The 25,846-nt window shown below is 39.9% G+C and overlaps 2 long non-coding RNA genes across 2 annotated transcripts in view; one reads left to right on the plus strand and one right to left on the minus strand.

Annotated features, from left to right (window-relative positions):
• The window catches only part of LOC140631136 (uncharacterized), a 214,310-nt gene that overhangs the window by 171,952 nt on the left and 16,512 nt on the right, over positions 1-25,846 (minus strand). The gene's annotated exons all lie outside the window — the stretch shown is intronic.
• LOC140631138 (uncharacterized) lies at positions 9,059-23,888 on the plus strand. The gene is made up of 3 exons (XR_012028790.1): positions 9,059-9,535; positions 13,035-13,127; positions 13,496-23,888. It is a non-coding gene; the product is annotated as an uncharacterized lncRNA (long non-coding RNA).

Here is a 25,846-nt window from a genome sequence, read left to right on the forward strand (position 1 = left end):
ATGTCAGCCAGATACAAGTTTACAAGTTTCCAGTTATAAGAGGAATGAGTTCTGAGTATCTAGTGTACAACATGGTGACTATAGTTAATGATACTGTGTTGTATACTTGAAATTTCTAAGAGAGTAGACCAAAGTGCTCTTAACACACACACACACACACACACACACACACACAGTATTGTTTGTGAGGTGGTAGTTATATTAATTAGCTTGACTGTAGAAATCTTTCATAATGTATACATATAGCAAAGCATCAAGCTTTACACCTTAAATATATACAATTTTTATTTGCCAATTATACCTCATAAAGTTGGGGGGTGGGACAGTAATTTCAGTCCTAAGAAGTAGACTCTACTAAATGATGGTTCCAGTATGGTTCAATCAACTGCTGGTTTTATAGAAAGACCATAGGTTTTGTTACCAAACTAGAGTTTATCAATTGTATCATAAGCCCATTAGCATCTGTGAACCTTAGATGTGTGTTAGTAAAATACAGGTATCACTGCTTAATTCAAGGGCTGCTAGAGCTTGAATGGGAGATTGTGTATATAAAGCACATGCACATACTAGCTAAGCCTTTCTCTTCCCAATCTTCAGATTTCCACACATAAAATAGCAATAAAAGTACAAGCTTATTGTACAGATTAAATGAGATAGTGTCTAGGATGCTCCATAAACTGCTCAGCAATATAAAACATAAGGGTATTATTATTATAAAATAACAATCATGCTTTTTAAAACTGAACACATCATTCAGTGTACACAAAAGATGAATAATGTAGTCTAGTGTGTCACTATGTGTGCAGTTAGGTATTCAAACCCATGGAGGAAATATCAGCAGTCATGTCTACTGATGGAGGTGTGCCAGGTGACTGGGGCACCACCAACCCACCTTCCAGTGGATTCCTCCTTCGCTGTGGAAGTCATTGTTTCAGGGTAGGAAAGAAAGACTGGAAGTTCCCAGATGAAATTGCAAGATGGACTCTAGCAATGTGTCAGAGACACCTGTACTAAGAGGTAAGAATGTTACTCCTCAGTGGGCGCTTGGGTGGCTCAGTTATTTAAGCCTCCAAATCTTTCATTTTTTAATATTTTATTTATTTATTCATGAGAGATACAGAGAGAGAGGCAGAGACACAGGCAGAGGGAGAAGCAGACTCCCCGTGGGGAGCACGATGTGGGACTCGATCCCAGGACCCCAGGATCATGACCTGAGCCAAAGGCAGACCCTCAATCACTGAGCCACCCAGGCATCCCAAGCCTCCAACTCTTGATTTTGGCTCAGGTCATGATCTCAGGGTCCTGGGATCTAGTGACACATCCACGCTTAGTGTGGAGCCTGCTTAAGATTCTTGCTCTCCCTCTGCCCCTCCCCCCACCTGCACATGTTCTCTCTCTCTCAAATAAATCTTTAAAAAAAAAAGAACATCACTTCTCAGTGTTCCCTGTGTTTATAACAAAAGGAGAAAAGATCTAATTATTTGTTTGATAAATATTTCCATGTCAATAAAATATTCATGAAGAGCAATCTAGGTAGGAGGTGTAAGGGAAAAAAAAATGTGGCACTCAAAGAGCTTTAAGACCAGAAAAAAAAAATTAAGCATAAATGTTAAGTGAGTAAAAAAGCTACAGGCTTTGGCATAAAGTTTGGTGGTAACTGGCATTTGGCACCTGCAGTAGCAGAAGTGCTTGTAAGGGACCCATTTTATTACTTTGTCATGACAGTTATTGACTAATGAAATGAGACAGTAAATGAGGAAGCTTAAAATAGTTGCTACAAAATATGAAGCTTTATGAAGACATCAAGTTCATTATCTATGCATGTTTTGAATGGAAAACATTGGGAGGCTTCTAGAAACTAAAAATCCATTTCAATAGCTATGGTTAACCAAAGAGGATGTCTGCTTCTTTTTTAGGGAAATAATAATAAAAATAATAGCTACTACTTATATAACACTTAGGCAGTGCCAGGCAATGTGCTAAGCGTTTTAGGCCTAACAGCTCACTTAATCCTTACAACAGCCCCATGAGGTACATCCTATTGTTATCATCATTTTACAGATGAGGAAACTAAAGCACAGAGAAATCAAGTGACCTGCCGAAAATCACACAGCTAGTACAGGGCAGTGCCAAATTTCACACTCAGTCAATATAAGGCCTGAGGCCACACTCTTGACCAATACACTCAATCATCTCTCATCTTTATTTTCTTCCCTCTTTAGATTCTCAGCAATTCAAATTTTCACCACAAAGTGAGACTGAATGGCCATCAGGCCAAGTCAGCTATGGGTAAACTTTAAGAGAAAAAGAGAAATAATATACATAGTCAAGTAAAACATAGAACCAGAAGCAAACTGTAACAGTGTGAAGCTGCTAGAAAGCCTGCCTTCTTTTCTCCAGCTTCGTTTCCAAGCACGTGCATTTGTGCATTTATTCAGCAAATGTCACTGAGCACAATTACCTACTAGACACAGCAGGTTCCCACCCCATCAGATCTTACAGGTTAGTGTAAGACACTGCCAGTAGGACAATTACAATACAGGTGTTTTCTTAGAAAAACTAGAATTGAGAAAGCAGAATATTTGGTTTCCATCTGGGATAGCTGTCATGAGATCAGAAATGGGTGGATCGAGAAATTTCTCAGAGAGGAACACATCTCAGTAGAACTTTCTTCTGGTGTAATGCTAACCACAATCCCTTCTTTTAATTTGTCTCTATTTTCTCTGTCCTGGTCTGATGTGTGCTACTTACCTGGACTCCCTGCTGACTGCCCTGGAGATATGGATCTTTTGTTTCTCAACCTACCCCAGCCCAAATACTACAAGTGAAAGAAGGAAGACACCCTCCTCTCTACCTCTCTCCCTTGATGTTTAACAGACACTCAAAAAAAATTGGGGGGCGGGGGACAGCCTGGGTGGCTCAGTGGTTTAGCGCCACCTTTGGCCCAGGTTGTGATCCTGGAGTCCCAGGATCGGCTCCCTGCATGGAGCCTGCTTCTCCCTCTGCCTGTGTCTCTGCCTCTCTCTCTCTCTGTGTGTCTTCTCTCATGAATAAATAAATAAAATCTTAAAATTTTTTTTCAAGTAATTCAAGTATGCACATTTTAATAATGTTCATTACTTTTCCTAATTATAATAGCAGCACGTTTGCTACCAAAATTTTACAAGAAAATAACAAAAACCTAAAGATTACAATTAATATTATCCATAGTAATAACAATTAAAGATAACCACATTTGCTATTTCAACAGATTGCCCTCTAATCTTTTACATCAATGGATGTTAATGTTTTCATGTATTTATGCATCTTTTTTTTTGTATTTATGCATCTTTTACAGCATTTTCATCATAATGTAAATAGCTGCCTACCCTCCTAACTTGACATCATGTTAGGAGCATTTTGGATGCTTAATATCTTTCAAAATGGTTTAAGACATTATATGATATTTCTAAAGAAATGTTATTTGACTATTTCCCCAATATTGGACATTTAGGAAGTATTTCGAATCTGTGTTATACATAAGGCTGTAAGAGACATCTTTTTACATAACTATTTGACCACTTTCCTTAGACCAGATTAGGAGTGGGACTATTGGATCAAAATGTGTTCTTTTATGTCTTGAAAAATTGCTTCCCAAAAAGTTTTTGCCAATTAACATACTTAAATACTGGAGGAAATTCTCATTTCTCTGCAGTATCACAAGCCTTCAGTGTTTTTTTGTTTTGTTTTGTTTTGTTTTTTTATGTACCTTACTATCTACTACTTATTTAGTCATGCTATTTAGCTTTTATTTCTTTGAATCTAGTAAGTTCAGACTGATATTGCAAGAACTCACTGACCATTTTTAAGATTTTATTAATTACCTGTTTATATCTTTTCTGTACACATATATATGCATATCTTGTACACACACATTGTCAACTATTGCAAGTACATTTTCTAAGTTGCTTATGACTGCTTACTGTCAGAACTTTCATATTATATATATACAAATTTATTTGTATTTTCCTTTGTGGTATCATCAGATGCTTTTATATTTTGAAGTACTTTTCACTCAAAATTAAATACCTATGTTGTTTGTCTTCAAATTATTTTATATATAATCAGCCTAAAATATATTTTGGTGTATTTTGTAAGATAAGGATATAACTTAAGAGTTTTATTTCCCTTCAACTGACAATTTTCCTAGTACCTGCCCCCATTTCCATTGATATTTTAAGTATGATAAAGTGTATATATTCAAACCTGTTTCAGGGCTACCCATTCCATTCAGATGTTTACATATTTAAATTCTTTCCAGTAAATGAACTGTCAAAGCATTTTTCTGGATGAAAATTGACTGAAAGACTTCTGCTCTCAGGGTGAGAGACAAAAATGTCCTATTATTAAGGACTGGGCTGAGTTGTATTGCTGATTTTAGGTGTGATAAGACAGCTGCTAAAACTAGCTGGGTCTCAGGATTGGCTTTGATGGCCAAAGGGCTGAAATTGAAGTCATAGGAGTTGAGATTAGGGCAGAAAATTCCACCTGAAGGCAACAGGAAACGACAAGAGTCAAAGGGGTTAATCAAATAAAAGTCTGCAGGAGAAAGTCAAGACCCAGACACTGACAAGAGCACTTATAAATTAAAGTTTGAAGAGGCCAGGCCAACCTTAAGCTCATCCTCACAGAACCAGATGAAGAGAAGAGCCAAAGCATCTCCAAGAGAGGAAACTAGAGGGCACCAGGGTGGCTCAGTCGGTTAAGCATCTGCCTTCAGCTCAGGTCATGATCCTGGGGTCCTGGGATCCAGTCCCATGCTGGGCTCCCCGCTCAGGGGTAGCCTGCTTCTGCTGCTCCCTTTGCTGCTCCCCTTGCTTGTGCTCGCTCGCTGTCTCTCTCTTTCTCAAATAAATAAAATCTCTTTTTTTTTTTTTTTTGCTTTTAATTTTTTAATTTATTTTTCTATTTGTTGGTTTGTTTGTGGGGTTTTTTGGTACAAAAACGTGGTTGCACTTTTCTTTTTTACTTAAATTCAATTAGCCAACATATAGTACATCTCAAGTTTCAGAATATCACACCAGTGCTCATCACATTATGTGCCCTCCTTAATGCCCATCACCCAGTTACCCCATCCCCACCCACCCACCTCCCCTTCAGCAACCCTCAGTTTGTTTCCCAGAGTTAAGAGTTTCTCATGGTTTGTCTCCCTCTCTGATTTTTCTCCACTCAGTTTCCCCTCCCTTCGTCTATGGTCCTCTGCACTATTTCTTATATTCCTCATAGGAGTGAAACCATATGATAATTATTTTCTCCGATTGACTTATTTCACTCAGCATAATACCCTCTAGTTCCATCCATGTCAATATAAATGGTGTTCATCCTTTCTGAGGGCTGCATAATATTCCATTTTATATATGTGTATTATATATATATATCACATCCTCTTTATTCATTTATCTATCAATGGATGTCTCAGCTCCTTCCACAGTTTGACTATTGTGGACATTGCTGCTATGAACTTTGGGGTGCAGGTGCCCCTTTGTTTCACTACATCTGTATCTTTGGGATAAATACCTAGTAGTGCAACTGCTGAGTCATAGAGGTAGCTCAAATAAATAAATAAAAATTTTTTTTTAAAAAAGAGATAGAGGAAGATAGAATGCAAATGTGTGGAGGGATGCGGGGTAGGGGGCCCGGGTTCACCCCTTGAGCTGGCACAGAAGCAGTGCATGGCTGGACAGAGTGGATCAAAGCCAAGAGACACAAATTCATTTGTGTACCTTCACTAAAGTTTGTATTTCCCCTGAACAAATATATGATCAATGTATTACAGACAACTGATGTGGGTCATTTAAATTCACTTATTTTCCTTTCGTACATAGATCAAGTTTTGGCTGAAATAAACTGAGGAGCTACCTGCCTCAGTTCCCCTTCTCCCTATGCAGTGATAGAATCAATTCAATTAGAAAGCAGCAACCATGAAGCAGCTCCTTCACCCTAAGTGTGCTAGTATCACAAATGTGAGGGTTTCCAGTGGGGGTGGGGGACAAACACGTCAATTTGAAGATGCAAGGTTGCCAAAAGAAAGAATGCTTCCCCTTTCCAATGTACAGGTAGGAAAAGGCTATGGCATAATGATGGAAAATCTTGTCAGCTTTCTACTGCAGTTCTGATGGATCATCTACATGGCAGACAATTAACAACCCCCCCCCCCATTGACACCACACTGAATGGACCACACAGGGCATCTCTAGGAGTGTGTGGGAGTAATGTGCTTTGGCAGGAAACATGGCCTCTAGAGTGAGCTGATTAAAGCTTGGGTCTTACTATACCAATAACTTACTGTATGATCTTTTTTTTTTTTAAGATTTATTTATTTATTTTAGAGAGAGAGAGAGAGAGTAGGGGGAGGGGCTGGGGGAAAGAATCCTCAAGGGACTCCCTGCTGAGCACAGAGCCTGATGCAGGGCTCAATTCACAACCCATGAGATCAAGACCTGAACCAAAATCAAGAGTTGAACGCTTAACCAACTGAGCCACCCAGGTGCCCTTGCTGTGTGATCCTGAGTAAATTCCCTAACCTCTCTGAGCATCAGCGCCATCACCAGCAATGTGGGCATAGTAATGATATTCACCTCACAGGGTTGTTGTAACACTAAAAAAGAAAACAGCTATGAACTATACAGATGATACATGAGTCTGGTAACTGAATAGCATTCAAGTAAATATCAACCTGTGTTAGGAGGCAATATAGGGAATGCAAGGTAGAGGACTGTTTGTTTTGATAGGTCCCTCAATGCTTCATCTACCAAATGGGTCCACACACACCACAATACCTACTCTATAGGCGGCTACAAAGGTTAAATGAAATGATACCTACATATAGGCCTGGAACAGTGCCTGTCTCTAGAAAAGTTAGCTGTTGTTATTGCTATTGTTTTAATATCCAGAATGTGTAGCTGGAATCCCCAAGTCAAAAGTCAATGAGAAACTGAACACATAAAGGGAAATTTCTTTTCCCAACTGGAAATATACTATAACCAAATCAGATTTTCTGAGTTGATTCTCCCAACCCTAATGGAAAATCCACATTGCAATAAAATGGATTCCTGTGGCAATGCTAGAGGCATCCGGCTCGTAATCACAGACAAGGCAGCCCCTCTAAAACAGCTGGGATGACAGTTCCAAGGGTCTACCGAGTTCATTCAGAGGACACAGAGACGTCTTTTTGCTAGACTGTGACAGCAGGCATTCTCTCTCAACTGCTTTTCTGGGAGATCCTATGGGTGGTCTCCCAGTCAGTAGCCAGGAAACCCCCCTGCCTCTGATAATAATCCCAAGGGTCTCTTAATATCAGACAAGGGGGTCAGAGGAGGGGAGGTTTCTGGCTAATTCCCAAGACCATACATCTCTACCCATGCTTTTATTTTTAAATTCATTCACCCAACTATCAAACATTTATCTCTGTGCCTAGGCTAGGGGCTGAGCATATAGTAGTGAACAAAGCAGATTAGGTTCCTGACCCATGGGGCTTGCATTCTACTGGGAGAGCCAAACACTAACCTGGTAGGCATGCAGGTAAATACACAACTGCAAATTAAGAGTGAAGTTCAAGTGAGAAGAGGAAGAGATCTGAAGGGGAAGATCTCCCTGAGCAAGTGGCATCTAAACCTGGTGTGAATGGGCAGCCCAGGTAGCTCAGCAGTTTAACGCCACCTTCCACCCAGGGTGTGATCCTAGAGACCCGGGATTGAGTCCCACGTCAGGCTCCTTGCATGGAACCTGCTTCTCTCTCTGCCTCTCTCTCTCTCTCTCTCTCTCTCTTTCCCCTCTATGTTCTCATGAATAAATAAAGTCTTTAAAAAATAAATAAATAAAAATAAAGCTGGTGTGAAGCATGATATATAAGAAGCAACACCAGCTTTGAAAATAAAATTTTCAGGGGCACCTGGGTTGCTCAGTGGTTAAGTGGCTGCCTTTGGCTCAGGTCGTGATCCTGGGGTCCTGGGACTGAGTCCCACATCGGGCTCCCTTCCGGGAGCCTGCTTCTCCATCTGCCTGTGTCTCTTCCTCTCTCTGTGTCTCTCATGAATAAATAAAATCTTTAAAAAAAGAAAGAGAAAAGAAAATGTTCATAAACATTGGCTTGAATGAAACAATCCACAAGGTTGAAGAAGTTACTGATATTGCCCTCCAGAAGTTACGCTGTTATTAGTGAGCACATGTTCAACAATGTAAGAACCCTATCTAAGCGTACCAGCTCTTAGTTGAAAAAAAGCACACAGCAATCTAGTACCGCCTACCTGAGGAAGGAAAAGCAAGGTGGCCAGTCATAGAGACTTTTCCATGGAGCCAGTTCCCCCAAGAGCCACTGATTAGCATTCCATAGATAGGGTTCTATTTGTAGAACTAGCAGCACAAATCTCTGTCAAGGTGAACAACAGAAGCCATGGTAGAGAAAAATGGAGACTGTGGGTCATAAGGAAGATGGGATTGGCCCTGTAGCCTGGATAGGAACAGCCTTGGAGGAAGAAAGGAATGGAATCTTAAATTCTTACATAGTCTCCACGAAAGTTAAGATGTTCCTTCCAAACTCCTTTCATTCTACCAAAAGCCAAGTCAAGACTGGCCTCGTTCCATGAGACTTCCCTACCTCCCAGAGCATGTGTCGTCTCCCCTACAGTATCATACTTCCATGGCACTGCACTGCATTGTTCTCCAGTCACTTAATGAATCATTTTCTTGCCCACTCAATGTGATATACTCCTCAAGGACAAGGACTATCCCCTTCCTTCTTTTGTATTCCCTACAGTGCTCAGTTTAGTATTGTGCCCACTCGAGGCACTTAACATATCAATGTCCGTTGGAGAAATGAATGGTTTAATTAATCCATATATCTGTAAGATTTCAGTAGGTTGAAAAAAAAAGAAAGAAAAAAAAAGAAAGAAGGTGCTCTGGGTATAACAAAACCGAGCCATCCCTGGCTAGGGCTGGATAGTCATTTTAGGAGAGTGTTTAATACTGCATATTGGTTATTTAAATGGAGGGTGTAAGGTCCCATATGTGGAGATTTTTATCTATCTAGGGTAATTAAAGGGCTTCTTTACCTAGCAACATGTGATGGGCAAGAAAGACCTTTCAGAGTCTTTCCATTTCTAATTCACATTCTGTAGGTTCTGATTTCTTACCATCTCAATCCAAACAGTCCATGGTGTGAATGGTCCTTAGAAAAGACCCTGTACCATCTTACGAAGGATACACTGAACACTTCAGATCCTTCTAGGCTCTAGAATAGAACTCCACCTTCACCATGTCCACTACCACCACCACCACCCCCAGCACGGGCACCAGTACCCCCACCGAACCGAAGCACATATTTAGAAACCAGCAGAGTGCAGCCATTGGTTTAATTTCACTGGTGCTGGGCTTCTATGGGGGAGTGGGAAGAAAGAGAATTGTTGCCTTAAATGATTTGTTTGAAAACAAAACAAGGATGATTCGGGCTGTGATGCTGTTTTACTCTCTTCCTGTCCTAATAGAGGTACTGCATCAGGTATGTTTTTCCTTCTGAGAAAGTCAGGGCGGGGGGGGGGGCACTTTAAAGTGATTTTATTGTAGTTATATTATTATTCTCATTTAAAAGTTTTAGCTCTTTTATTCACAGGTAGGATTAAAGCACTCTTTTCTACTTAGCTCTAGCAAGCTCTAATAAAAAAAACATCAGAACATAAAACTTGCCTCTCTGAAGGCGCCAATAGCCATCAAATCTGATGTCACTGCCTCAGAAGCCACTGAAACAAAGGGCCAGGCTCCTCCAAGCCAGTCATGTCACAGGGTCCAGCAGCAGCCAGGCTGTGGGACAGAAAGGTCTGAGCCTCCGTACAGAGAGCATCCATCACTCCCTGGACTCGTGCCCCAACACAAAAGGCTTGGTTTTCTCTCATTAGGCAGCACAGTATGCCCTCTTACAGACCCCTTGTCACACTCTGTGACCTCCTCGGTCGGAGTGTTCTTTGTTTCCTCCTCTTACTTCAAACTAACTCAGCCAGGACAGAATTGAAGCCCAGCCAAGTTTTCATTTTAAATGTTTGCCCCTCTCTTGAGAGTCTTCGGTGAGTTTTCTGGTAGGCAGGTGCTATGCTTTCAAATTGGAGGAAGTCATTGTTTTTGTATATATTGTCTACCTGTAGCCAGGAAAAAAAAAATCCACACAGCCTCCCCACAAACAGATAGAAATACATTTTCCCAGGACAGCTTCTATGAGTCCACGGGGCCGGGGCGGGGGGCGGGGGGGATTATTTTGCTTGCTTAGACTGTTCTAGTCTTGCTTAATACCTACCCCTGTGCTCACTCACCCCCCCCCAGGCCCCACCCAACCAACCTAAACTCCAGTCAGAGTTCAATGAAATCAATTCACAGATGAAGGAAGAAAGTATTTAGAGAGACAGATTTCCCCCACACAGCAAAAACTGGCAGCATAAATCACAGGAAATGATATGAAGGGGCAGTGAAAAGCCCAGTGAGCTTCTTAGTCCATTATGCATTCAGCCTGGAATAATGACCCCTAATTTATTTTAGCCACATTACTCTTTGGTGGGCATGCCCTTAATCTCACTCTGAAGATTTCAGAATACTTTTCTGTTGTTGTTCTTGCCTTTAAACCAGGGAATTTGGCTCATTCTCTAGCTGTTGAGTAGTTAATCTACTCAAACATTTCCCCCTACATAACCATCTGTTCTACCTTGTATTTTTTACCTCTTCACACTATCAGGGCCTCAGCCTGCTCTTCCGGCTCATTCAGTGATCTTTAATTTCTCCTCTGTCTGGTTGCTTATGTTTTGCGGCAGACAATAGAGGTGATATAGGCCATTATTCATGAGTAGCTTCAAGGGTAACGTGAGAAGTGCCTCATCTCCTGACCCCTCTTAGCATAAGAATTGCTGATAAAATTCTGAACTGAAAAGAGAAGTTCTGAGAAAAATATCAGAGCACTACTCACTCTGGAGCAGCTTTCTAGAGAAAGAACCTTGGGGAGAGGGGTGCTTAAAAAATTTTTTATACCTAATCTTAAAAAGCTTGCCTTATACAAAGTTGAATATCAGCCATAATCAAAACTGTCAATTTTCCACCATCCATAACAGCATGGGTATGGCAACGCAAATTCAAAAATAACACTACAACATCATGATAGCCAATAGTTTATTTAATGGGTTCATCTCTAATCCTAATAAACTATGGATCTTTTGCATGTGGCCAACTGGACTCTTGCTTTCTCCCTCCTCATCTTTAGTTGATTCAGCCTCGGATGAATAGTGACACCTCAGAAGGTGAGCAGTGGGGAGGAGAAAGCCTAAATCCACCTACTGGCTATCTAATCACTTCCTAATTACTCAGGAGTTGCCCTGTTGGGAGAAGTGTGGGGACCCTGTGAAATGCATGGAATTGTGGTTCTTAGAGGAGCTTTATCCAACAATTATCATTCATGTGGTAGTGCCTCTGGTCTTTGCAAACACAGGCAAAACAAAGCAACTCTTCACTATCCGTTCTCCCTGGCCCATCTTTTCCAGAGCTAAAGCTTCAAGTCCTGTCTACTTCATGGATATTGCTCATTCACATTCCCTTTGCCATCCAGGCCTCTTTCTGGAACACCAGATAGTTACTGCGAAAGTCTCACTAAACTTCTCTTGGTGCTAATAGTGGTCAACCATGTACTCTAAGACCTAATCCAGAAACCTGGGTGTCACCTCACCTTCCTCTTCTAAATTACTCTCACTTCCAACAACCAATATCTCCAAATACATTACCAATCTAGGTCACTTTTCCAGTACCCTGCTATATAGCTTTAATCCATATTTGCAGTTTCTCTTGCTTAGACCATAGTAGAATCTAAACTCTGCTTCTGATAATCATATTCTCCAATCTTTCTCCACATAAACAGCAGAGTGTTCTCATTTTAAAAATGAGGCTGCCATTTTGTTGTTGTGTAAAATCATGCACTCACTATTCCTTGGTTACTTTAAAGATGAATGTCCATCCCCTTAGCATGGCATACAATCCCTTTGCAACCTGACTTCTACCCACTTCCTCAGACTTAATTTCTGTCAACCCCTCAGACTCTAACTGAGGTCCAACCATACGGAAGTCCTTGCATTCTCCGAGCATTCCATGTTCTCTCACAACTCTTTCCTGTGTATACACCATTCCCTCTACTCACAATGTCTTCTCTTCCTTTGGCCTTTTGTCTAGCTAATACCAGCTCATCAGTCAGCACTCAGCTCATGTATAACTGCCAAACTCCCCTGGCACTTAGGTGCTTCCTTCCTTATTCATGCCAAAGCACTTTGTACTTTCTTTCATTATTCATCTAAAAAAATTATGAAATGCCTGACACATTGTTTTTTACATATCTGTCTCATTCACTAGACATGAAACTCTGAGTACAAAAGTTGTGCTCTTTTATATTTTAGTATCCTCAATGCCTCACACAGTGCCTAATCCAGAGTAGGCGACTCTCAGAGTATACTGAGTGAATAGAGTGGGCTTGCATAGACCCAGGAATAAAGTCAATGGGCCACTCTTTCCCCAGAAGAAATGGTCCTTCTCGTTTTCTCACAGATCTTGGGTTAGAACACCCAGGTTCTAGTCCAGCTCCATTGTCAGGAAGGTCTGAGATCTGGAGCAAGCCAACATTCAACAGCCATCAAAAAACAGCCAACATTCATTCAACACTGATGATGTGAGAGACTCCCTGCTAAGCATGTTATGTGCATGATTTTATTTTTTCCTCACAGTCAACTAAGGAGATAGATATAAATATCATGCACACTTTACAAATGAAGAATTTAAGGAACTCAAACCCATGTTTGATATTGGCTCCCTTCCTCTAGGTTATTGAGAGGCAAAGTGAGACTTGGTGTGTAAAGGAGCTTTACAAATTGTCGAGAGCTATATAGACAGAAGTCACCATGATCATGGAAATCAATGCAGGTTGTCTAAGTGTGATGGACGTTTTTGCAATTATAGTGAAAAGTAAGAAATAAATATTTTACCAGGTGAAGATTCACTTTACATACCTGAATGAAGAAGACTCAGCTGAAAAAAAAAAAAAAAAAAAGACTCTGCTGAAGCACACTCCCAGATCAGAGGTATGTTATAAAATTGTAGGCCAAGGAAGACAAAGTGCCCAAACCCTTTTGCATTTTGTAATGGTAGAAAACCAATGTCTCACGCTGCAGAAAGCCACACAGCTAATGTGTACATAGTCTAGGACTTCTGAGTCAACACTGCTCTATTTTTGGCTTACCTTGTGTGGAGGGAAGTTTCTGAACATGAATATGAAGTTTAGAGAATGGAACTGATGGATCTGAGTGTTCCCTTTAGAGAGTATTTCAGAGCCAACATTAAAATCACAACATGAAAAAAAAATAAAAAAATAAAAAAATAAAAAATCACAACATGCTCCTGACATCTCTCCTCACAGACATCTTTTAATTACAATGTCTTTCTTTATAAGGCATCCAACGAGGACCACATCCAACAGAGCCAACATATAAAAGGAAGAATTTACATCTATCCAGGAAGCTGAACTTAATAAGAAGCACGAGGATGTACTAGAAAGAGTAAAGGCTTTTGTACCAAACAGACGTGAAGGGTAATCTTAACTCTACCACTTAACTGGCTCCTTGGTAATCAAGCAAACCACTTTTATGAGCTTTGGTTTTCTCACCTCTGAAATGAACAAATGATGCCAAACATGTTGGCTTCTCTTCTGCTCATGAGAGGTGTTCATGCCATGTATTAGCCTCGGCCAATTTGCCAACTCCACTTACCTCTCTACTTTTAAGAAGTGACAATGTTTCTCTGGTGCAACAACATGTAAATACAGATACATCAAAGACATACAACATATTTCCCTTTTCTTATCATAAATATCAAGTCTACATCCAGGCAACTTGATGATACTTAGAGCAGCCTTATTAAATAATGGATTTAATGTGTGCTGAGTGGTGCTGAGCTCTCCTTCACGACTCTTTGCAGAAGTCTAAAGAGAATGATCAAATGTGGTGAAGAAAATTAACATCAGTTGGATACACTCTGAGGCCAGATTCTATTACTTCAGTGAATAGAGTCTGGACTCTGAAATCAGACCAACGTGAGTTCAAATTTCACTCCAGCATATACTAGCTTCCTTGTCTTGGGCAAGTTACTTCTCTTTGGACATGGAACTTCCTTGTCTGTAGAATGGGCAGAATGATGGAACCTATTTTATAGACATGTGGTGAGAACGAAATAAATCACTGCATATAAAGTAGCTGGCGCCAGGCCTGACACATAGTTAATTGTTTAATAAATGCAAACAGTGGCCAGTACCCATGTCACATGCATTGTTAAGTGGGGAAGAAAAATATCAAAATGAGAGAAACACAGACTTGATTCTGTTGAAAGAGCTGTATTTTTGTCCTCCTTTAGTTGTATTATTTGGCAGCTGGTATCTAAGACTATACAAGCTTTGTATGGGGAGTTTTTCAAGAAGCTAACTTGTTCCCATGTCCTTCCACGTTTCTCAAATTACATCATTTGTCTGGGAAATTCCCAACCCCAGTCTACCTTTCATCCATTATAAGCCCTTCAAATTCCTCCTAATGACTCCTCACTCCATGAAATGTTCCAGGAATGACCAAAGGAAAACAGCAGCTGGTCCCAGTTGTGTCTTATCTAAAAATGAAGTTCTAAAGATTGCCCCCTTAACTCTTGGCCCCATCAGGGCACTTTCCTTTGGTATCCAGCCTTATTTGAACTGCCCATTACTTCCTTACCTGAAGTAACTGTAGGTCCATGGAAAGAGCATTCCAATTGGCATCAAGAGATTTAGAGCTCAAACTTTGGCTCTCTGCTCACTTTGACTTCTGTATAGGTGCTTTATCTCACTACTCTTTGTTCTCCTCATATGAAAATGCATCTAATAACATCCAGGCAATGGAACATCACTCAATGCTAAAAAGATGTTATCAAGCCATGAAAAGACATGGAGGAAACTTAAACACATAGAACTAAGAGGAAGAAGCCAATCTGAAAAGGCAACACACTGGGCCCAACTATACAATATGCTAGAAAAAGGCAATACTATGGGGAGAGAGAAAAAAATCAGTGGTTGCATAGGTTGAGGATGGAGGGAAGAATTGGTAGAGCACAGCAGATTTTAAGGGCAGTGACTCTGGATGATACTATAGTAGTGGACACAGGTCATTATACACTTGTCCAAACCCTTAGAATGTCCAACACCAAGAGTGAACCCTGATATAAACTATGGACTCTGGGTGATGACGATGAGTCATTGGGGGCTCACTGATTGTAACCAATGTGCCACTCTCATGGGGGACGTTGATAGTGGGTAAGCTAGACCAGTGGAGAGGCATATGAGGACTCTCTGTACTTTCTGCTCAATTTTGTTGTGAACCCAAAAGGCCTCTAAAAAATAAAGTCATTTTTAAAAAATGGCTATAATAGTATCACACGGGGTTGCTGTGAAAAAGATAAAAGGGGATAAAGCATGTATAACCTGCTTCACAAAGCATCTAGAACATTGTGTGTACTCACTAAATGTCAATTGCATCTAAATATTTCCTTATATACCCTACTAGATTATAAATTCCAAGAAGGAAGTCACCTCATGTGACCACAGGGTTCTAGAAAATACCCAGCAGAAATCTAAAAACAACTGGTCACTAAATGTTGATAGTATGAGGATAATAATTATTCTATGACTTTGTAGGCTATGGTATAAAGATTTCTTAATCTGTGCTTTCTCAAGGAAGCATACAGTTTTTTTATAATTGAGACAAATTTAAAAAAAATTTCACTCGTTAGTGGTGCACACACAGATACACACATTAAAATCAAATGAATTAGGACTGGGACTAAGGTCAAGATGTGTGAGGTGCTCACCTCCAGCACAGATTTAAGGTAGATACAAAAATCTCAATAATCAGGATAAATAATATACTAATTCAGTATTATAAAAGGTAAGGTTAATGCAAAAAAAAAAATCCTTAAGGAAAAAATAAAGACAAGATCAGTATTAGTGGTTTGTCTTTTTGACTTAGGTCCTGATACATCCTGGCACAGAACTGAAGTGATGTTTGGAAGTCTCTTCACGTATTCCACAAAGGTGAAACTTAATGGACTCTTATTCAGGCATCCTATCTGCACCAATGGTACCAGGTGTATCACTGGTCCTTCATTCTGAGATCTGTTCACTTTCATAATAACATCCAGAATTACTATTTAACTTTTGCAGTTGTGTTCATTAGAGGGCATGTTTTATTTTATTTTTTTTAATGTTTAAAGCATAAATTTTATTTTATTTTTTTTAATTTATTTTTTATTGGTGTTCAATTTACTAACATGTTTTAGACGGTGATTTTAGTACAACACTAAAAAGTAAGAGCCACAAAGGTATCTGTCTCCAATTTCTAACTCCAACTATCCTATTCTCCCTCTATAACATCACAGACTAGTTCAATGGCCTTCATCACTTGTAACATAACCAAGAAAATATGCTCAGTCCCATAACACATCCCAGGTCTTTGGCTTGGGCAAAGGGCCCAGCGGTTTACCCATGCACAAGCACCAAAGTCAAATGAATGGCAGATGCTCATGGTCCTGCTTTCTACTCTCTAAAACACAGTGACAGCCAGAGAAAACTGGGAACAAGTAGGTGTGAGCGTGAGTATATCAGGGAGGTTGAGGGAAGAGAAGCTTGAAAGGAAAGTGTCAGCAAACCCTCATGATCTCACATTTCTAGATGATACCTAGTCTCATTTGTCAACAAACAAACCCTTGCTGCCACAATTAGCTGGCTCACTCTCTTTCCTGTGGAGATGATTCATCACTCATTCAATAGATATTTCCTGAGGCACCTGTTATGAGCAAAACACTATGCTTTAAACCTTCAGGATACAAAGGCAAAGAGTTAGTGTATGAGACGCAGGTTTGGCTTTCATAAGCCTAGCAAACTGATGTAAAGGATAAAATATAACAAGAGCTTTCTTATTGCTTATGACTTAACACAAATATAATTTCACACTTGATCTTTATCCTACTATAACAAAAAGTGGGTAGGTATCTATTGACACTCCCATTTCAAAGACAAGTAAATCATTTTTACTTATAAAAGGTGAAGCTAGAGTTAGAACCCAAATGTTCTAGCTTCTGCAAGATAACGCAGCATATGACAAGGTCCAGGTAGGTAGTATAAACCACCTAAGTGTTGTAGGAGGAGATTAGAAATGGTAGGATTACTTCTGAATGGTGTAGTACAAAAAAAAGAATCACAAACTAGTTGTGAGAAGGAAGAAAAAGTACAGGCAAAAGAACTGGAGGGAGAGTTACAGTGCACAGAGGATGGAAATGAAAGACAGACCCAAGCAAAAGAGGTTAGTGTGGGTAAAGGCATATGAGTAAGCAATCAAGGAGCACATTGGCCATAGCAAGCCACATAGATGGTGCAGCAGGAAGTTTTTGCTTGGGAAGAAGTGTCAGCTGAAGTGGGAAAATAAGGTCATGGATAGTTGGAGAAGCCTTAATATATGGCTAAGTTAGAGTTTAAACTTTATTAAATAGAAGAAAGCAAGATTAAAGTTTTATACAAGAAAGTAGTATCAATATTAATTTTAAGAAAATTAATCTGCTTATGGATTGGATGCAGGGTGGTTTGGTAGAGAGAAACTGTGGACGAAGGAGACCCCTGAGGAGGCCATTTCAGGGTCTAAGTAATAAGATCCTCTGCTGGTGATGGAAAGGGAGAAAAATCAAAGGGACTGGTTGTGGGAAAACCTGGTTTCAATTCTCTGTTACTGTATTCATTTCCAAATGGATTGGGGAAAACTAATACGGGCATGTCATTTGATGTATATTTTTATTAATCAAATTTCATAATGTACTACGTGCCAGACATTATTTTAAGTATCAGGATACTGGGGTGAAAAAGACAAGGCCTTGCCTCTGAAAGGCCAGGAGAAAGCCCAACAAAAAGCAACCAGCTGTCCCAGGGAAGTCAGGGAAGGCTTTATAGGATTGATGCGTGAAGTGTGTTTTGAAGCATGTGCAGGAAGTTTGTTAGGCAGAAAAAAAGGCCTATTTTACAAGGAGTAGAGAAGGGCAACTGGGTGACTCAGTGGTTGAGCATCTGCTGTTGGATCAGGGTGTGATCCCAAAGTCCTGAGATCAAGTCCCGCATCAGGCTTCCCAGAGGGAGCCTGCTTATGTCTCTGCCTCTCTCTGTGTGTCTCTCATGAATAAATAAATAAAACCTTTTTTAAAAAAGGAGAGAGAGGGTATATGAAAAAGATACTAAAACAGAAACAGCATATAGAATTTTAAGAATTCCAAGTAATTTGGTAGGGCTAGAGTATCGGCTAACGCTGTGTCACAGGTGTGGCATGGGAGACTGGTGACAGGTATGCTGTGTATTGTCATTTCTGATGGCCAGCACACCCCCTTGGAATAAGATTAACCTAAACTAAGATGGATAACACAATCTGACCCTTTTCAAAGGACCCTCAGATAAGAAAAGCATGGCATCTCATAAAAACTCATTCTATAGTCTGAGATTATTTTGATTATTTAAAAAATTAATCTCGGGGTGCCTGGGTGGATCATCAGTTGAGCAAATAACTCTTGGTTTCAGCTAAGGTCATGAACTCAGGGTCAGGAGATGGAGCCCCACGTCGGGCTCCACACTCAGTGGGGAGTCTGTGGAAATTCTCTCTCCCTTTCCTATTCTCTATCCTTCGCCACCCCTCTCTCTAAAATAAATAAATAAATCTTTAAAAAAATTAATCTCTGAAAATTATTTTCTTCCCTTAGCCCTCTTCTCCAAGATAAATAATTCTTATCCATTTAATCTTTCATTTAAGCATTTCTTATGCTTCCTTCTCATATCTACCTTGGATGTATTACATCTACAACCCAAATCCTTCCTTTCTTCCTTCCTCTATCAGAATAACCTGGGACCAAGATCTATGCTCTGTCACTGTCTGTCCTACTCAACACTGACAATTAGCCTAACAAGGCCCTCTACCTCCCTGCTGCCAGCAGCCTCTAGAGTCTTTGTGTTCACCGCACATTATTGCGTCCTACTGTGATACTGGCTAATCCCTGTCTAGAAATGCTCCTCTTGCTTTCTCCCTCTGAAATCATATCCTTCCCCAAATTCCAAGCCATATTCAAAACAGCAGGAAGCCTTTTGTGAGGATATCTTGCTCAAAAACAGGAGTGCACATGCACACATGTCACACACACACCCCACTTTCAGGTGTAGAATGTAATGTCACTACATTATTAAAGCCACATCTTTTCTGCAGTTATGCATACAGTAAAGGATAGGATAGCTTAACAGTTAAGAACGTGACTTCTGGAGCCAAATTGCGTGGATTATAATCCCAGATCTGCCAGTGATTTACAATTGCCATAATGCAGTTTCCCTAGCTGTATAACAGGAATCGTAATAGTATAGTAGCTATCTCATTGCCCAGCAGAATGAGTTAATATATGCAAAATGCTTGGAATACAGCTGCGCATGTGACAAGCTCTATATAAATCTTAGCTAGTATTATTACCGTTGTTATACTGTAGTGGTTAAGAGCAGAGTGCTGGAGCTTTCTGAATCTCAGTTTCTTTATTTAAAAAATGGGTAGGAGGGGCACCTCAGTGGCTCAGTTGGTTAAGTGTCCAACTCTTGATTTTGACTCAGGTCATGATCTCAGGGTTCTGGGATCCAGCCCTGGGTTTGCCTCCATGCTCAACAAGGAGTAGGCTTTAGGATTCTCTCTCCTTCTCCTTCTGCCCCTCCCTCCATTCTCTCTCAAATAGATTAATATTTTTAAAAAATGGGTGGGAGGGTAGCCCAGGTGGCTCAGTGGTTTAGAGCCACCTTCAGTCCAGGGCCTGATCCTGGAGACCCAGGATCAAGTCCCGCGTCGGGCTCCCTGCATGGAGCCCGCTCTCTCTCTGCCTGTGTCTCTGCCTCTCTCTCTTTCTCTGTGTGTGTGTCTCATGAATAAATTAATAAAATATTTTTTTTAAAATGAGTGGGAAAATACTTATTTTATAAGATTGCATGAGGATGAACTGAAACAATGCATAAAGATTTTAGCACATAATAAATTATATTAGCTATAACAACAATTTCATTGTTATTATAACTCAATACTCTCTAGGAACTAAATGAACTTTTATTTTTATTTTTTTATAAAGAATCTGGAACCTCAGAGACTGTTTACTCCAATCTCTTCATTTCACAGAGGGTCTGTCAGAGAGAAAGCTGACATGACTCAGCAAGCCTGCACATTCATCCAGAGTCAAAACTAGAACCCAGTCCTGCAGACCCCCAGATCTTCTTTCCACTATATCCCTTGGCATTTGCTGTTTGCCTTTTTTTTCCTCCTCCATACTGTGTGATACCCTCTAAACAACACAGTCCACTGAAAACAAGAACTATTTCTTCATACCTTTGAAGTTCTCAGGTCCCTGTCATATCTCAAACTCTCTCACCGCCCACTAAAGACCTAGGACTGCCCTTAGGGCACAGCATGGGCTCAAGCAGGGCAATCACTTGTCTAATGTTTTAAAGTTTTAAATTTTTTCCTTTGAAGTCCTGCCCTACAGGTGTGAATATCTGTAATAAAAATTTCTGTTTTATCTGTGATGACAACTGACCCAGCTTTTAGTGCAACATTTAGTTTTCTCTATGTTCTGGCTAATAGTTTTCCATCAGCCGTATCTACTTCATGTCTGAAGCCGTGAAGGAGCTAGTGAAGGGTGGTCTCATGTCATTTATTTATCCAAAAAAGTTTGCCTCAACTGCTATCAGTTGAGCAGAGGCAGCAAAGATCAGTTTCAATCACTGAATAGTGAGTCAAAACAAACCTTGCTGGTCACAGTCTTTCAGGCTAATGAAATTTTTCTTTAAAAAAAAAATGAAAGATTTATTTATTTTAGAAAAAGAGATTATGCAGGGAAGAAGGGCAAAGGCAGAGGGAGAGAGAGTCCTCAACTGGATTCCCCACTGAGTGCAGACCCCCCAGCATGGGGCTCAATTCCAGGACCCTGAGATTACGACCTGAGTCGAAATCAGGAGTCAGGCACTTAACCGACTGAGCCACCCAGGGACCCCAGGGGCTAATGAAATCCTTCTTGAGCAGACTCTCCATTTATCCTGGTGTCTCCTCCATACATTGGCATTACGTGGAGACCCCAGCCTGGATTCAGTCATCTAAGCATGGGTTTCATTTTATTCTTCTCTTCTGCTCCCTTCCCTTCCTGGTCTCTGATTCCATCCTTTGCTTTCTCCTTCCATTCTTCCCTCTTCTCCCTCCTTCCTGCATGGCTTCACTATGTCATGTTTTTCACAAAAGACAATGATTAATAGCGTCACCCTACATGTGTAAAGTTTTTCAAGTATGTTAAATATTTCAAAATATTTCCTTGGCTTTCTCGCTTGATCTTTCCCCTCGGCCCCCACGAAATAAGGCTGAGCAGTCATTTTGACAACTATTAAAAAGGAAACCCAAAGAGGTCATGCAATGAGTTTGGTAACAAAGCTAAGGAAAAGGATCCGTGGCATTGATTCACTTATTCATTCATTTATTCATGTATTCATATTGAGATATGCAATGGAAAATTCAGTATGGATATTTATAGGAAGTCAAACTCTGTCCAGGTCAGATTTCTACACCAGCAGTGCTTACTAGCAGCAGGTGCTTCTATACCCCAGCACTGAGAAGTCAGCAAGGAGGGATGAAAGCTTTTCATAACAGTTTTTAAGAAACACTAAGAGAATACCTGAAAAAGTACAAAGTGCTTCTGAGAGAACACCTGACTTTCCATTTCTATCTTAATTCCTTGGTGTGACCAGCCACAAGAAATGTTGAGTGCACCTCTCATCAATCCAGAGATCATTCATTTCTCTCCATCTTTCCTACATATACTTACAGTATGTACAACACTTCAGTCCATCTTCTTGTGTACATGTTTCTCCTAAACAGCTAAACTCTTAGCTCTTGAATATTAAGACTTAGCACCTCACATCCTCTGAGCACCTAGACAGTGTATTGAATGTGTAAGTGGATTAATTAATCAATTAATTAATGCACTACTGTACCATACCATACTTCCTCCAGGATAGAGCAGGAACCTGGAAGAAGAAATGTTAGTGTACTGTCTGCAGTATCCTCTTTCCTTCTGGCCCTGGAGTCTCGACTGCATGACAAATGGACAGATTTTCATCATCCCACTTAGTAAGGAACTCCATGGGGCAATACCAGAGGACAGTTTGATGTTTGGCTCCTTGCTGATGTGGAGACAAAGAGGCAAAGGTAAATAGTTCTTATCAGAGTATTTAAGTATCTAGACTTTCCCAGGACATACATTATTCTTCCATATATCTCTGAATGCTTCAAAAATGTTCAGTCACAGATTTCCACTTAGAAGTTAGGAAGTTTGATGGGGCCCCTGAGTAGCTCAGTTGGTTAAGTGTCTGACTCTTGATTTCAGCTCAGGTCATGATCTCAGAGTGGTGAGATGGATCTCTGCATTGGGCTCCACACTGGGCATCAAGGCTGCTTAATATTCTCTTTCTCCCTCTCTCTCTGCCCCTCCCCCACCCCATGCACACTCTCTCTCCTTAAAAAAAAATAGAAGAAGGAAGTTTTAGAATGTTCTAGTACATTATTTGGTCCAAAAGAATCAACACTGCTTCTAAAGGAAATTAACTTCCTCTAGAAGAACATCTTTTACACTGCAGGAATCTATCCCCACACTTAGGCCAATGTTTACAAAAAACCATCAAGCTAGAAATAACTTCTATAGTAGAGAGAAGAGAGGATGGTTCTCAGGACTTGGGACTAAGGTTCTTCCAATGAACACTTCAGCCTCCTTCCATTTCTTCTGGATCTCAATTCAGTAACTTGAAATGTGGGGAAGGAGGCTGGTGGATATACAGAAAGACACCTTACATGTCTGCCGGTGCAGTTCTCTTCCACTCTGAACGCAATCAAATATGTGACTTATAACAAACACAGGCTGCAGGGCTGTACAGGAAGGATGTTGTAACTCCCTAAGACAGTCCTGAGACGAACAGGAAGCAGGGAGATAAATGCTAGAGAATGCATATAAGACTGCCTGTGTGTTGAATCCCCGGGAGAACAGGAAGGGATATGAATTATAATTTTTTTTGGCTTAATGCACAAATCTCTCCAGATGAGGCAGCCCTGAGACATTTCCACAAGCTAGTGAAGGGGAAAATAAAAAAAGCAACTTTTGTGGAAACCCACAAGTGAATACTTGATCTTGCTCAATTTCAATCTGTTTCTTTAGGAACTTTTTTCCATAAACCCAGGCCTGGGAGCTGAGCAGTACGTGCACAGGCCGCATCTTCCAAGGGCTCAGAGAAAGCCCTCCATGTTCTGAACCCAAGCCAAGGAAAACAGACTGAGAAAGTGATCACCTCCAAGGAGCTGCTTTCCATCATCCTGCACTTTATCTCAGGAGGAAACGTGCATTCACAGAACTGCAGGGACCCAGACTGTGTATTGCAATCTTCTCTAGCAGAGTCCAGGAAGAGTTAAATTAGGTTTTGTTGAGCCACAATTGGGCTTTGAACCCAGGTAGAGCTATACATGAAACTTTTAGGCACTCTCTATATTCAAAAAAATTGTCTTGTTGTATACTTTTGTTGGCGCAGAGTTCTCATTAGCCCCAGCCCCCAAGATGACATCCCTACAACAGATTGTTCAAAGTGCAAACAACTTTGTCAGCCAAAACGCTGGAATCCTTGAAACTGAGGAGTAATGGATCACAGGAACAATTCCAGAGTTGGAAAGGACTTTAGAAAATGATGATGACACCTAAAGCACAAGCAACAAAATAAAAAACAAACCAGTGAGAATACATCAAACTAAAAAGCTTCTGTACAGCAAAAGAAACAACCACAAAATGAAAAGATAACCTACAAAGTGGGAAAAATTATTTGCAAACCATATATCTGGTAAGGGGTTAATATTCAAAACATACAAAGAACTCATATACCTCAACAGCAGATTAAAAACTAACTAAAAAATGGGCAAAGGACCTGAACAAACATTTCTCCAAAGGAGATATACAAAAGGCCAACAATACATGAAAAAATATTCAAGATCGCTAGTCTTCAGGGAAATGCAAATTAAAACCATGAGATATCACCTCCCACAAGTTAGAATGGCCATGATCAAAAAGACAAGAGATAACTAATGCTGGTTTGAATCTGGAAAAAAGAAAACCCTTGTACGCTATTGGTGGGAATGTAACATGGTGCAGCCACTGTGGAAAACAATATGGAAGTCCCTCAAAAAATTAAAAATAGAACTACCACATAGTCTAGCTATTCCACTTTTGGGAATATAACCAAAGGAAACAAAACATTAACTCAAAAAGATATCTGCACCCCCATGTTCATAGCAGCATTACTTACCCACAACATGGAAACAACCTAAATGTCTATCAATGGATGAACAGATTAAGAAGTTGTGGTGTATACATACAATGGAATATAACTCAGCCATAAAAAAAACAAGGAAGTCCCACCACCTGCAACAACATGGGTGGACCTTGCTTTCAAGGTCCACAAACATAATGCTTAGTGAAATAAATCAGTCAAAGACAAATACTGTATGATCTCAGTTATATGTGAAACAAAAAAAAAAAGAAAGAAAGAAAAAAAAAAACAAACTCAAAAAAGCCAAATTCATACAAAAAAGAAATCAGACTTGTGTCTACCAGAGGTGGAAATGGGGCAGAATTGGAGGAAAGGTGGTCAAAAGTACAAATTTCCAGTTAAAAGATAAATACGTACTGGGGATGTCATGTACAACATGACAACTATAGGTAACACTGCTATATGATACAGAAGAAAGGTGATAGTGAGTAAATCTAGAGAGTTCTCATCATGAAGAGAAGTTTTTTCCTTGACTCTTTTTATCTTACTCTTGTTTCTATTTTGGGTAATCATTTCAAAACATATGTAAATCAAGTCATCATGCTGTACACCTTAAACTCATACAGTGATGTATGTCAATTATTTCTCAATAAAGCTGGAGAAAAACAAAAACAAAAGAAATGAAATGATATGACCCAGGTCAGAGAATTGCATTTTGTTAAGGTAGTATTTAAGCAATGCCCAAGAGCTGGGTGTTGGTCTAATTTTAATGGTCCTTTACAGAGTGATGGATGTTAAGAGTTAGAAAGTCACCTTCTTTGCTGTCATCTTGGGCTCAATGTACATCTTTCCTTAGATAAGCAAAGCTTTGAAAGGTTCACACAATTAAGATTGTTCAAGCCATCTGAATAGGACTTGATACCAAGTTACATTTATAGCTATTAATTCTTTTTTCTTGGTTTCATACAGAATAGATCAAACATAATAAGACCCAACAGAAAAGCTTTTAAAATAAATAAATAAAATGATGTTTGCTGTAAATTAATCCTCCATCCTGTAAAAAATATTAAGTGAATGTTCTTTAGAAGGTCATGCTATATACAAGTAATGAAAGAGAAGGGACAATTTTGTAAGAGACATGCAAAATTGATTGTCAAAGCATTATTTGAAACCTTCCTTGACTTTAGGGTAATATCAAACAGAACATCTCCTTCATGGTGATACTAATCTCTTTCAAAAAGAATCAAAGTAAAATCCCATTAATTTGGGTCACACTAATTCAAATTGAGGATAATTCAAACCAGACAGCTAAACTTACTTTCATATTGCCAATTCTCTTTAAAAGTCAATTAGAAGCTTCTGCACAGCAAAGGAAACCATCAACAAAAGAAC

This window comes from Canis lupus, chromosome 3 (genome assembly GCF_048164855.1).
Source record: "Canis lupus baileyi chromosome 3, mCanLup2.hap1, whole genome shotgun sequence".
In the NCBI taxonomy this organism is placed as follows: Eukaryota; Metazoa; Chordata; class Mammalia; order Carnivora; family Canidae; genus Canis; species Canis lupus.